The sequence below is a fragment of the Petaurus breviceps genome, unplaced genomic scaffold (genome assembly GCF_028583685.1).
Source record: "Petaurus breviceps papuanus isolate PSGF00001 unplaced genomic scaffold, PetGlider_PUasm1.0 38, whole genome shotgun sequence".
NCBI lineage: Eukaryota > Metazoa > Chordata > Mammalia > Diprotodontia > Petauridae > Petaurus > Petaurus breviceps.
The window spans coordinates 90,087,208-90,099,591 of NW_027186304.1; positions in this window are offsets into that span (position 1 = coordinate 90,087,208).

Below are 12,384 nucleotides of genomic sequence, written 5' to 3' on the forward strand. Positions count from 1 at the left end.
TATCTATCTATCTATCTATCTATCTATCTATCTATCTATCTATCTATGTCTGTCTGTCTGTCTGTCTATCTGAATTGGGGATATAGTAGTCTGGATCTTTGATTTCATCCCTATGGGGAGCTCCTTAGGTAGAGACTCCCTCCATTGGTGAAGATTGGCAAATACTGTGAAACTTAGAGTCTTAGAGAATTGCCTAGGGCATTGAGATATGAACTGATTTACCTGGGTTTACACAGCTAATGTGTTGAAGTGTGTGTAAGCAGCATTTTCAAATATTAAAGTTCACTCTTTGTAATAAATTTCTAATACATTAAAAATATGTACCCTTCTTTCCTCCCTCCCCCCTGAAATCCTCATGGCTCTTTGAACCTCATCATAATTGGGTACCACTAGGACAGTATTGTTATAAGTGACTAGGGTCCAAACCTCTCTGCTGTTGTTGGCCTTTGCACAAGAAACTACAGGCAGCAGTACTGTTTTGTGTTGCTCTTGAGAAGGAAAACAAACAAAAAAAAAAAAGGATAGCAGGAGCTGTCATTAGTGTGATGGTCATGGCAGCCTGGATATGGGCTCAAAATTCCTTTTCTACTTTTATATTTTGCTGAGGACCTGAAATGATTAAGGTCACTTGAAAACAGGATTGTAATTTTATAGCACAATTTGTAAAGAGTGTCCCCTCCCCTGGGCTTACAGCAAAAGTGTTCTTTCACCTTATTCTAACACCTAAGAGTTTTTATCTCTGATATTTCTTGTGTGAATAAAGGAGTGCCTGAAATTATAATTCTTCTTTCTCATGCATAAACATTTCTTGGAGTTTTTTTTTTTTCTAACTGAACCCACTATATTGTATTTGCTTATTTGGGGTTTCTTCCCAGAGTTAAGTCTACCCTGAAGTCTTCATGCTTATTGTAGGTGTACTCCCTGTTTTTGTATTTTTCTGTCTATACTCCCCTGATTATCATTCCAGAATGGGCAGGGCACTGAAAATCTTTCACCTAGGGAGCAGACTGAGTTCTGTAATGAAAGCCAGGAGACTTTGATTAATGCCATTTATTCTTTAATGGCCCATTTTAAATCATGGCCACTGGGGGAAAGATTCTCTCCATTCAGTTAGGACTGTGGTTCATCTGATTCACTTAGCCTAGATGCTAGTAGGATTTGGAAGGTCTTTCATTTCATAGGAGGGATGGGTAGCAAGGTAATGCCCATTGCATGCATTATGAATTTGTTACAGAAGAGAGGAAATTACCCAGGCAGGATAGATAAGTCTCTGTAGCTTTGAATCCGCATTGTAATAACCACAGAGTTTGTCTTAGTCTGAATAGAGCTCTAAGTTATTAATTGTTTTAATGATTTCATTGATTTCTGTTAATCTAGGTAATGTGCCTTGCTAAACTTGGTAGTTTATTTTGCTTTTCAATTAACCTTTTACTTTTGCTATATCATTTTTTATTAAAAACAAATGTTTTATCTGCATTTTAATGATATGAATATCTTCCCTTAATATGAATTATACTCAGCAATCTGTACAGCAATTTCCCTGAATATTTCAGGATAATGACATAGAAAGTAATGACTGGATATTTTTATTGCTGGTCATTACCAAAATGAAAAATGTTTTTAAGAAATTACAGGAAAGACAGAACATTTTCTTTATTAGTGATAGAAGGCTTTAAAGATTTTAATTGTGAAAGAACATTAATTGAGTTTAGGAAAAATACCATTCTTCATTAATTTCATGTTGATTTTCAAAAATCACCATCAATTAATATGATGAAATATTTTGTTACCAACTCCTTGAAGTATTGAAGGAGTGTTTGTTATTAGCATTTTTTTTTAAAGAAGAAAGGTGCATCCATTTGGTCTGTAATTTGCATGTTTATAAGTTATTTCAGTAGTTTATATAGAGATAATTATGTGATATTCAAGCACACCCTGACTAATTAAACCTTTAATTTACTTTGACAGATATAAAGATATCTGTGTGCTCTGCAAAGGCTTTCTTGAAATTGCTGGAATAGAATGAGGAAGCATGCTTACTTCTGATCATTCCTGAGGATTCACTTTTTCATGCACTATTTGTACAAATTAAAAATTGTTAATAGAGAAATGTTGTAATTGATTAGCCTATGTATGTTTACAGCTCACTTTAATTGCTTAAAAACACCATTTGTCAGCTTCATGTTCTATTGACAAGCCTATCGATTTATCCGATTTTGGCTTTGTCTTGTCTCTCGTACATAAAACTCACATATGCAGTTCAAATGGGAAATGACTGTATTGATTTCCTTAACTTGAGCCCAAATGCTAAAGATTTTTGGATAAGCTTTCTCATTACTTAAGCCAAAATCAATAAGAAAGAGCATCTTTTAATGAAAGAGCAGTTTGAGCAACGTACTTCAGAAATGGGGTCCTGTTCATCCTTTGCTTTACAAATCGATCTTCCAGGTTCCTTAAGTGAGGTCCAATTGGTTGACATTGTGGTTTGTCTTTGTGTGTAAACTTGCAGCTTCAGAAAAGAGAAGATGAGCTACAGAGACGGCAGAAAGAAACTCTTTCTCTTCAAGAAAAAGGAAGATGAGCTGCTTGCTGAGGTACAAAACCTGGTCCTGAAATGCAACACAATTTATCATAATATACAAAACAATTTTAAAATCTCTTGACCTCATATTTTCTGCCACTGTGGTGTGTGTCAGGAGTGCATAAATGGGTGTGTTTAAATTCTTAATCTGGCTTTATTATTTGTTGTTGTAACTTGTTTCATTTAAATGTTTGTGGGGGGATCTCAGCTAATGGGGGTATAAACTATATTCAAGAATACATTGTTACATCAGGCCATTTTTAAAGTAACCTAACTATCTAACAGAATTTCATTTTAGCAGCAAATTTAAAATTGTCTAATTTGCAAGCTTTGGAAAGAAAACTGGAACATGAAATCTATGCTCTAGAGAGACAGTGAGCTAAATTTCAAATGTGGCAGAATAGACTTGGGCATATAACACAAGTTATGTGGGCAGGCCAAACGTCAGGTACTGTACTAAGATATCATTAACTTCCTTGAACTACATAAATTAAGCTTATTATGTCTTCACTTAATTAACTGAGAATGACCTATTGATGTATAGGCAGAGTAAGATAGAGACCCGTGTGCTGCACTGTACTAAATTTATTGGTTTTCAATTAGTTCTACCATTGTCCATGACTGTTGAGAAAAAAAAAATGGGCTTCTATAGTCTATGCTTTTTGTACTTAGCATCTTATTATCTGAAATCATACTATAAGCAGTTTCTTTTGAAAGAATTTCCAGTTTATTCAGAGCACTGTTGTCATTTTCTGTTCCATAATTTAAGGTAAGTGGTTGTTTTCTCTCATTATCAAATTAATTTTGGTTTATTTGGATTAAATATATAGGCCCATTTACTTATTAACATTATCACATACAGTGCTAAAAATGTGTCTGAGAATTATTGTTTAAAATTTGTTTCAATTAGTAGTGTCTTATTTTTAAAACATAAGTCCTAACACATTGGTGCCTGTTTCTCTTTTATATATTTTAAATTAATTTATTATATAGATGTTGGTTTATTGAAGCATTGGATTTTTTAAAAAGAGTATTTTATATTTAAGGATAATATTTTACTTTAATAAGGTCAAATAAGGCATTACTACTTGAACACAACAAGAGAACAACTGTGCTTTGGAAGAGAATTCAAAATTATATCAATGTGGTATATTATTTTTCCAACTCTTACCAACATTGCTAAACTTTGCACAAATATATCATCCAGTATTTTAAAATGCACTAGTGAATTACTCTAGCATCTTCTTCTCAATGTAGGAGGAAGGAAAGACATAAGGAGAAATCCTACTTATAGATGTCTTATAATTAAAATTTCCCTCTCTGATTAATCCAGAAAAATAGAAGAGTTAATTGTTTCGGTTGATAGAAACACATAGTTTTCCATTTAATGAAAAGTCAAAATATAAATATTAATGATGACACATGATTCAGAATGAATGAATGAAAAAGCATTTGTTAACCACTTACATGATGTCATGGTCTCTAAAGTACACCGACACAGAGAGACACTTTTTGACCCTGGAACTAATATACTAATAGAGGATACATAGGTAAGTGAGTAAGTTGTCCAGTAAGGGAGGTTTGGTCTGAGAAGTCCACAGGTGTGTAAAGGGTAATCAATTGACATGTATTTTTTAGAAAATTATGGTAATTTGATTTACTTACTTTGCCTAGAGCAAGAAGAGTTGGAAGTCGGGTTTCAGTGGACATCCAAAGGGGCAGGAATATGGCAATATGTTTTGGTTGAACTACTGGGTTGGATGTAAGACTGAAGCAAGGTTTGAGGGATAGGGAAGCCTATTGGGTTCCTATCTCTGGCCTCCTGGTCCAGTGAACTGCTTGACTGTAGCACACATTCTCCATTATCCTCTGGTCAATAGCACTATGTTTTCTAGACTTATACAGTTCAAATATTCATACCTTGAGTAATAAATTAGTTGGCATGCATTAATTCAGTACCCACATCTCCCTCTTGTTTCTCATCAGCTTGGCAACTCTATGGCCATGGCCTACATAGCATAGATCTGTGGTCTGCAGACCACTCCAACCCCATATTATACATAGAATAGGTTTGTAACAAATAGTCATTGAATTGAATTATGTATAGAAACACACACACATACTGAAAGGAGAACAAACTGGAGTGTCAGGGATAACTGGTTGGAGAGTAAGACTTTAGATGGGCTTTGGATAATAGAGAGGTGAGACCATTCACAGAAGTGGAAGCAAAGAATTTAAATTGGGAAAGCACAAAGCAATTTAGGGAGATAGTGAGTTGATTAGGAGCAGAAATTAATGTATAATCAATTTAACAATCACTATTATTTTTTTAAAATCTTGGAAGTTTGTCTACGTGAATGGTAGACTGAAAGGAAAAGTACTTTTCAAATTGTGCAGGTTCTTAAACACCAGACTAAGGAGTTTAGAAATTATTTATAGGGGTGGCCAGGTAGCACAGTGAGTAAGACCACCGGCTCCAGTGTTGTGAAAACCTGGGGACTGAATCCAGGCTCAGACACTTAGCACCCACCCAGAAACACCTGGCTGTGTAAGCTTGAGCAAGTTACTTAGCCCCAATTGCTTAAAAAAAAACAAGAAGTTATTTATAGGTAGCAGGAGTAATTAAAGGCTTTTCAGAAGAGAAAAGACACAATAAAAGCAGGATAAGATGATAGTTGAAGAAGAATTTTGCTACAATAACAAAAGCTTTAATACAACATCTTAAATTGGCATTTTTAAAATTAAAGTTATTTGTAAACTGCAGAGGCACAAAGATATTAAAATTGGAATATATTAGTTTTAGTATATCATTTTTAGGTTGATGACTTTTTTTGAAGCTGCTTTTATTTTTTTTAGAGATTTTTAGTCAACAAGTGAATATGAATATGAAAGGTAGATATCCTACAGTATTCATATGGTAATCCAGCTGCATATACATTTTCATTTATAACTGGCATCAAAATAGACCTTATTTTAAAAAGCTACAAGTACTTTCAGGCTAAAATGAGGCACTGAGGTTGTGTAGTAGATATCAAGAAGACTTGAGTTTGAACCCTACCTTACTAGCTGTGTGAGCCTGGGCAAGTCACTTAACCTTGGCCTCTGTTTTCTCATCTGTAAAATGGGGATAATAATACCAACTTCCAAGGGTTGTTGTGAGTATTAAATAAGACAATATTTGTAAAAATACTTTTCAGACTTTAAAGAGATACAAAATGTGCTATTGTTATTATAAATAGAAATAATAATTATTATTATTACAGTGGCAGGAAGGTCCTATGTATTAGACATAGAACAAAGAGCATCATCTTATGAGGAATATTTTGAAAACAGTAGTGTCATTTATATGACCATAAAATGTGTATTTTATGAACACTAGAGACTGCTGATTTGACTCAGGACTATCCATTAACCTGGGTTATAGTGTAGTCTTTCTGACTCATGGAGGAAAAAGTCCCTCTTTGTGCTAGATGTTTTAAGCTATGAACTAAATATTTGGCATTTGAGCTCCAAACATGAAAACAATGTAGATTAAAGAAATTCAGAACTAGATAATCCTTTAAAGATCATTTGGAGCTAGAACTTCTTAACATTTTTTTTCATGAAGCTCTTTGACTTGAAGTTCATGAATCCTCCCTCAGATTTTAAATGCATAAAATAAAATGATTGCAAAGGCAACCATATTTTTAAATAAACATCCCTCTAAATGTATCAACAGACTTCATTTATGATTAGAATAAATGGCCTTATTTTAAAAAAACAACAGATATTTTTAATGTTTAGTACCTTTTGCTTAAGGGTCTGTGGACTTCAGGTTAAGAACCCCTGATTTATACCAACCCTCATTTTCCAGATGAAAAAATTGAAACATAACTGAAGAGTAATTTAGTAAACCATCCCAACCTCATTTTATAGATGAGGAAACTGAGGTTTAAAAGAGTTACATGACTACTTCAAAGATTCTTCAGATTGTAAGTAACAGACCTGAGTTTTGGTTTTATGTCCTCTGACTCTAAATGTAGTGTTCTTTCTATGTTCCCTAATCACTAAGGGCCTCAGTGAAGCAATTTTTTCAGCAGTGTCTAAAATATGGATATGAGAAACCACTTATAATTTTATTTGATTTGAGTATTGTGGAAGATGCTTTTGTCATACATGTCCTTTCATGATATTTTTCAAGGACAAGCTGCCATTACTAGTAAATTTCAATCACCTTGCATACACCATTCATGCTTTCATTTATTTTTATTTTTCTTAGATTGTGGTCATCTATGATTTGTGGTCATATTACACAATAAGGAAAATATTAGGGTTAAATTTCAGGATGAAACCCAAAAGGATCATTGAAAATATTATGTCATTTCCAAACCTATTAAATGCAGCTCTGTCTTCTCTTCTGTCTGTCTACTCAGTTGTGGACCTAACTCCCTTCACTAGTCAGAGCCCAGAATCCATCTACTAGCAAATGAAGGCTACATTTCAACTGCTGGTAAAGGTCTGGTGAGCCAAAACAGAATTTAAGACTCCTAATAAAATATTATTACTCTCCTGGTAGACTGTCATATTTAATCTAATTTGAACAGAAAATTACTAGTTTATTTTAAATTTCTAAAGTCTTCTATATATGTGTATTTAGATAGATAGATATATAGACCTATCTATATCAATAGATATGTATGTATTTGTCCAGAAATTTGTATACTTATAGTTTAAGCAATTGCACTCAATAGTTACAGAATTCATCCATAAAAATGAAAATGCTGCATAATTACATGACCCTTGGATTTTTATTTTTTTGTTGATGCTTTTGAAATTAATTTATTTTTATTATGAACTGAAACATAAGATAAACGGACATTTCCATGTACATAGCAGAAGAGAAAAAGAGGATTTTACATGAAACTGTATATTTCTATTATTTATAGTTTGCTTTTCTTTTTAAGCATAAATTCAATCTATAAGTTTCAAAACTATCCTGCTTATCTATGCTTCTGTCTGACATTTTTTTCGGTGCTCTTCTTAGCATTTTTTAAAAAGATATCTCAGTGACTCTCTTTCCCTTTCCATTCCTTCCCTTTGCCTTTCCCTTTCCTTTTTCCTTTCCCCTACTCTATTTCTTTTTTCTGCAATTTATTTATTTATTTTTAGTTTTCAACATTCATTTCCACAAGATTTTGAGTTACAAGTTTTTCTCCCTGTCTTTCCCCTACCACATTCCAAAATAGCAAGCCTACTGAATACCTCTTCCCCCAATCTATTCTCTCTTATATCCTCCCTCCCCCCCCCACCAACTTTCTAGTAGGGCAAGATGGATTTCTATACCCTAGTGCCTATATGTCTTATTTCCCAGTTGCATGTAAAAAAATAATTGTTTTTTAAACATTTGTTTTTAAAACTTTGAGTTCTAGATTTTTTTCCCTTCTCTCCTCACCCACCCCCACTGAGAAGATAATCAGTTCAATATAGGTTGTACATATGTAGTTATGCAAAACATTTCCATGGTTATATTGTGAAAGACTAACTATATTTCCCTCCATCCTAGCCTGCCCCCCCACTTATTTTATTTTCTCCTTTGACCCTGTCCCTTTTCAAAAGTGTTTTCTTCTACCTACCTTCTTTCCCAATCTGCCCTCCCTTCTATCATGCCCCCTCTTATCCCCTTCCGACCTATTTTCTTGTAGGGTAAGATACTCTATTGAGTGTATATGTTATACCCTCTTTAAGCTAAATGCAATGAGAGTAAGGTTGTCTCATTCCCTTTCACCTTCCTGCTCTTCCCCTCCATTGTAACAGTTTTCTCTTGCCTCTTTTATATGAGATAATTTACTGTAATCTATTTCTCCCTTTCTCTTTCCAATAAATTCCTCTCTCACCTCTTAATTTTAATTTTTTGATATCTTCCCTTCATATTCAACTCATCCTGTGCCCTCTGTCTATGTATACATGTACATACATATATACCCCCTTACATATATATTTATACAAACACATACCCTCCTATACATACATATATATGTATGTATGTGTATATATATATATATATATTCCCTTCAACAATCCTCATACTGAGTGAAGTCTTATAAGTTATAATTATTGTTCCTCCAAGTAGGAATGTAAATAGTTCAACTTAAATAAGTTCCTTATGATTTCTTTTTCCTGTTTACCTTCTCATGCTTTTCTTGCTTCTTGTATTTGAAAGTCAAATTTTCTGTTCAGCTCTTGTTTTTTCATCAAGAATGCTTGAAAATACTCTATTTCATTGAATGTCCATATTTTCCCCTGAAGCATTATATTCAGTTTTGTTGTGTAGGTGATTCTTGGTTTTAATATTAGCTCCTCTGACCTCCAGAATATCATATTCCAAGCCCTTTGATCCCTTAGTGTACAAGATGCTAGGTCTTGTGCTATCCTGATTGTGTTTCCACAGTACTCAAATTATTTCTTCCTGACTGCTTGCAGTATTTTCTCCTTGACCTGGGAACTCTGAAATTTGGTTATAATATTCCTAGGAGTTTTATTTTGGGGATTTTCAATGAGGTGATCAGTAAATTCTTACAATTTCTATTTTGACCTCTGGTTCTAGAATGTCAGGGCAGTTTTCTTTGATAATTTCTTGAAAGATGGTGTCTAGGCTTTTTTTTCCCTTTCATCATAGCTTTCAGGTAGTCCAGTCATTTTTAAATGATCTCTCCTGGATCTATTTTCCAGGACAGTGTTTTTTCCAATGAGATATTTCACATTGCTTTCTATTTTTTCATTTGTTTGGATCTGTTTCATAGTATCTTGCTTTCTCATAAAGTCATTAGCTTCCATTTGCTCCAATATAATTTTGAAGGAATTATTCTTTTCATTGAATTTTTGAAATTCCTTTTCCATCTAGCAAATTCTACTTTTTAAGGCTTCTTCTCATTGGCTTTTTGGGTCTCTTTTGGCATTTGAGTTAATCTTTTTTTTTTTTAAGGTGTTCTTTTCTTTTCTTTTTTTGGAGGGGGGGGGGAAGTAGGGCAATTGGTGTTAAGTGATTTGCCCAAGGTCATGTGGCTAGTTTTTTTGTGTTAAGTGTTTGAGGCTGGCTTTTTACTCAGGTCCTCCTGATTCCAGGGCCGGTGCTCTATTCACTGCACCACCTAGCTGCCCCAAGGTGTTATTTCCTTCAGTATTTTTTTGGGTCTCCTTTAGTAGGCTATTGACTCTCTTTTCATGATTTTTTTTGCATCATTAATTATTCTCTTCCCAATTTTTCCTCCACTTCTCTTACTTGATTTTCAAAATCCTTCTTGAGTTCCTCCATGGCCTGTAATCAATTCATATTTTTCTTGGAAGCTTTTGATGTAGGAATTCTGACTTTGTTGTCTTCCTCCCATTCCATGCTTTGATCCTTTTTGCCCCCAAATATATTAATCTATGGTCTGATTGCATTTCCTCTGCTTGTTCATCTTGCCAGTCAATTACTTGACTTTTGAGCTCTTTGCCATGGTAGATTTCTGCTTACAGAATGGAGAAAGCTTTGTCCCAAATTGCTGGGGTTTTTGCAGCTGCCAGACCTCTCTATAGCCCCCACAAGCTCTGGCACATTGGCCACACACCCCAGGACCACCACCCAAGACCACGATCCAGATCCAAGCAGGTCAAAGCATTAGTGATTACCATATGAATAGTTGCTTGATCCCCCTATGATATGCAGGCCAGGAGCTCTGGAGGCAGCCATGCAGCAGTAGCTGCAGCCACCAGGCCTCTGCCACTTCTTGCCCTGGGGGCAGGGGCCAGAGTGTGCTTTTCTGGCCCCTGTTCCAACAGAGTCCCCCACTGACCTTTTACTTTCTCTTTGGAGTTTATGGGTTGAGAAGTCTGTAAAGCACTACAACTACTGGTGATTAACTCTCCTTGACCCTTAGATTTTATTATAAACCAGGGTGATCAAAATTATTGAAAGAAGCCCTTTGTCAAACTTTCCCTTTTGTAAAGTTTGAGGAAGATCAATGAACAGATAATGTTTTTGTATTGACTATTCAAAATTATTGAAATCACTGTGGGTTTACATAGAATCAATATTTAAAAGAATATTAGTGCTCACAATGACAATTTTATGTATATTTAAAAATTACAACTTTTTAATATTTAGAGATTTATGCAGGGATGTACTGGAAAATGTTTAACAATCAGAACTCTGGTTGTTGAATGTATGACACACTTTTTAAAAATTAAAAATTTTTCTTCCCCCAATTACATGTTAAAACATTTTTTTAACATTAAAAAACATATTTGAGTTCCAATTTCTATCCCTTTTTCCCTCACTCCCCTTCTCCCTCCCTGAAAAGGTAACCAATCTGATATAGGTTATACATGTGCAGTCATGTAAAACATTTCCACATTAGTCATTTAGAATAAGAATACTTGGGGCGGGTAGGTGGTGCAGTGAATAGAGCACTGGACCTGAAGTGAGGAGGACCTGAGTTCAAATCCAGCCTCAGACACTTAACACAGACACACAAAAAACTAGCCTTGTGACCTTGGGCAAGTCATTTAACCCCAATTGCCCAACCTTGTTCCCTCCAAAAAAAAAAAAAAGAATAAGAAGACTTGAACAACAACAACAACAAAAAAGAAAGAATTATAGAAACGAAATAAAGAAAGAAAAACGTGGAAAATAGTATACTTCAGTCTGTATTCAGATATTAATTTTTCCTCTGGAGGTGGATAGCATTTTTCATTATGACTCATTAGGGACTGTCTTGACAAGAATAGCTATATTATTCACAGTTCTTCATTATTCAATATTGCTGTTACTGTGTACAATTTTCTCAGGGTTTTGATGACTGCATCAGTTCATGTAGGTCTTTCCAGTGTTATCTGAAATCATCCTGATTATAATTTACTTTTTTTTAATATACTTTTAATTTATGGAATAAAATGAGTATTTCTATAACATAGAAAATAAAAAAGATGATTATATGTTAAACTGCAAATCTACTATGTACAAGTTGCTATTACTTTCAGATAAACAACATAATTATCAAGTACTTTTTCCCCCTTCTTCCCACTTCCGTCCCTCCCCTGCTCTAGGGAGGTGTACCATTAAAAACAAATAGGTGTGTGTGTGTATACATTACATACATATTTACATATATACATACATATATATATGTGAAATTATTTTATATATACTTCTATTTATCAGTTCTTTCTCTAGATTCAGGTAAAGAGCTTCTTATAAATATTTTTATACTAGTAAATCCTTCCTCTCCCCCCCCCTTTTTAAAATCTCTTTATTTTATAGATCTTTAGTGGTATTACTGGATTAAAGTGTATTCCAAGTTTTATAGCCTTTTGTTCGTAGTTCTAAATTGTTCTCCAGAATGGTTAGATCAATCCTTGGCTCCCAAGATGCCATTGAACTAATTTTATTTTATTTTTTTATTATTTACCAGCCATAATTAGTATAATGAATACTAATTACTCAGAAAACCCCCTGTATCAGCAATGCCATATTCACAATGCCTATAGAGATTACAAATATGCTGATATAATTATCCATCACAAAATATGTCAGGTTTGCCATTTGGGGAAATAAACTAGAAAATTTATTAAGATACCAAAAGACTGAGTCCCAAAACCAGAAAGTGAAAGCCATCAGAGTAGTTATGACATTGGCACAGGTAGATAAAGTAGAAAGCACCCACATTCTCAAGCCTTTAAAACAGAACAGGCTACCTCAGACAAAGGTCCTCCTCTCCCCACTCACAGCAACCACCCAGTGCGCTCCCAGCAGCTCCGGCCCCTGGCAGTGCTCAGCAGGGGTCCTA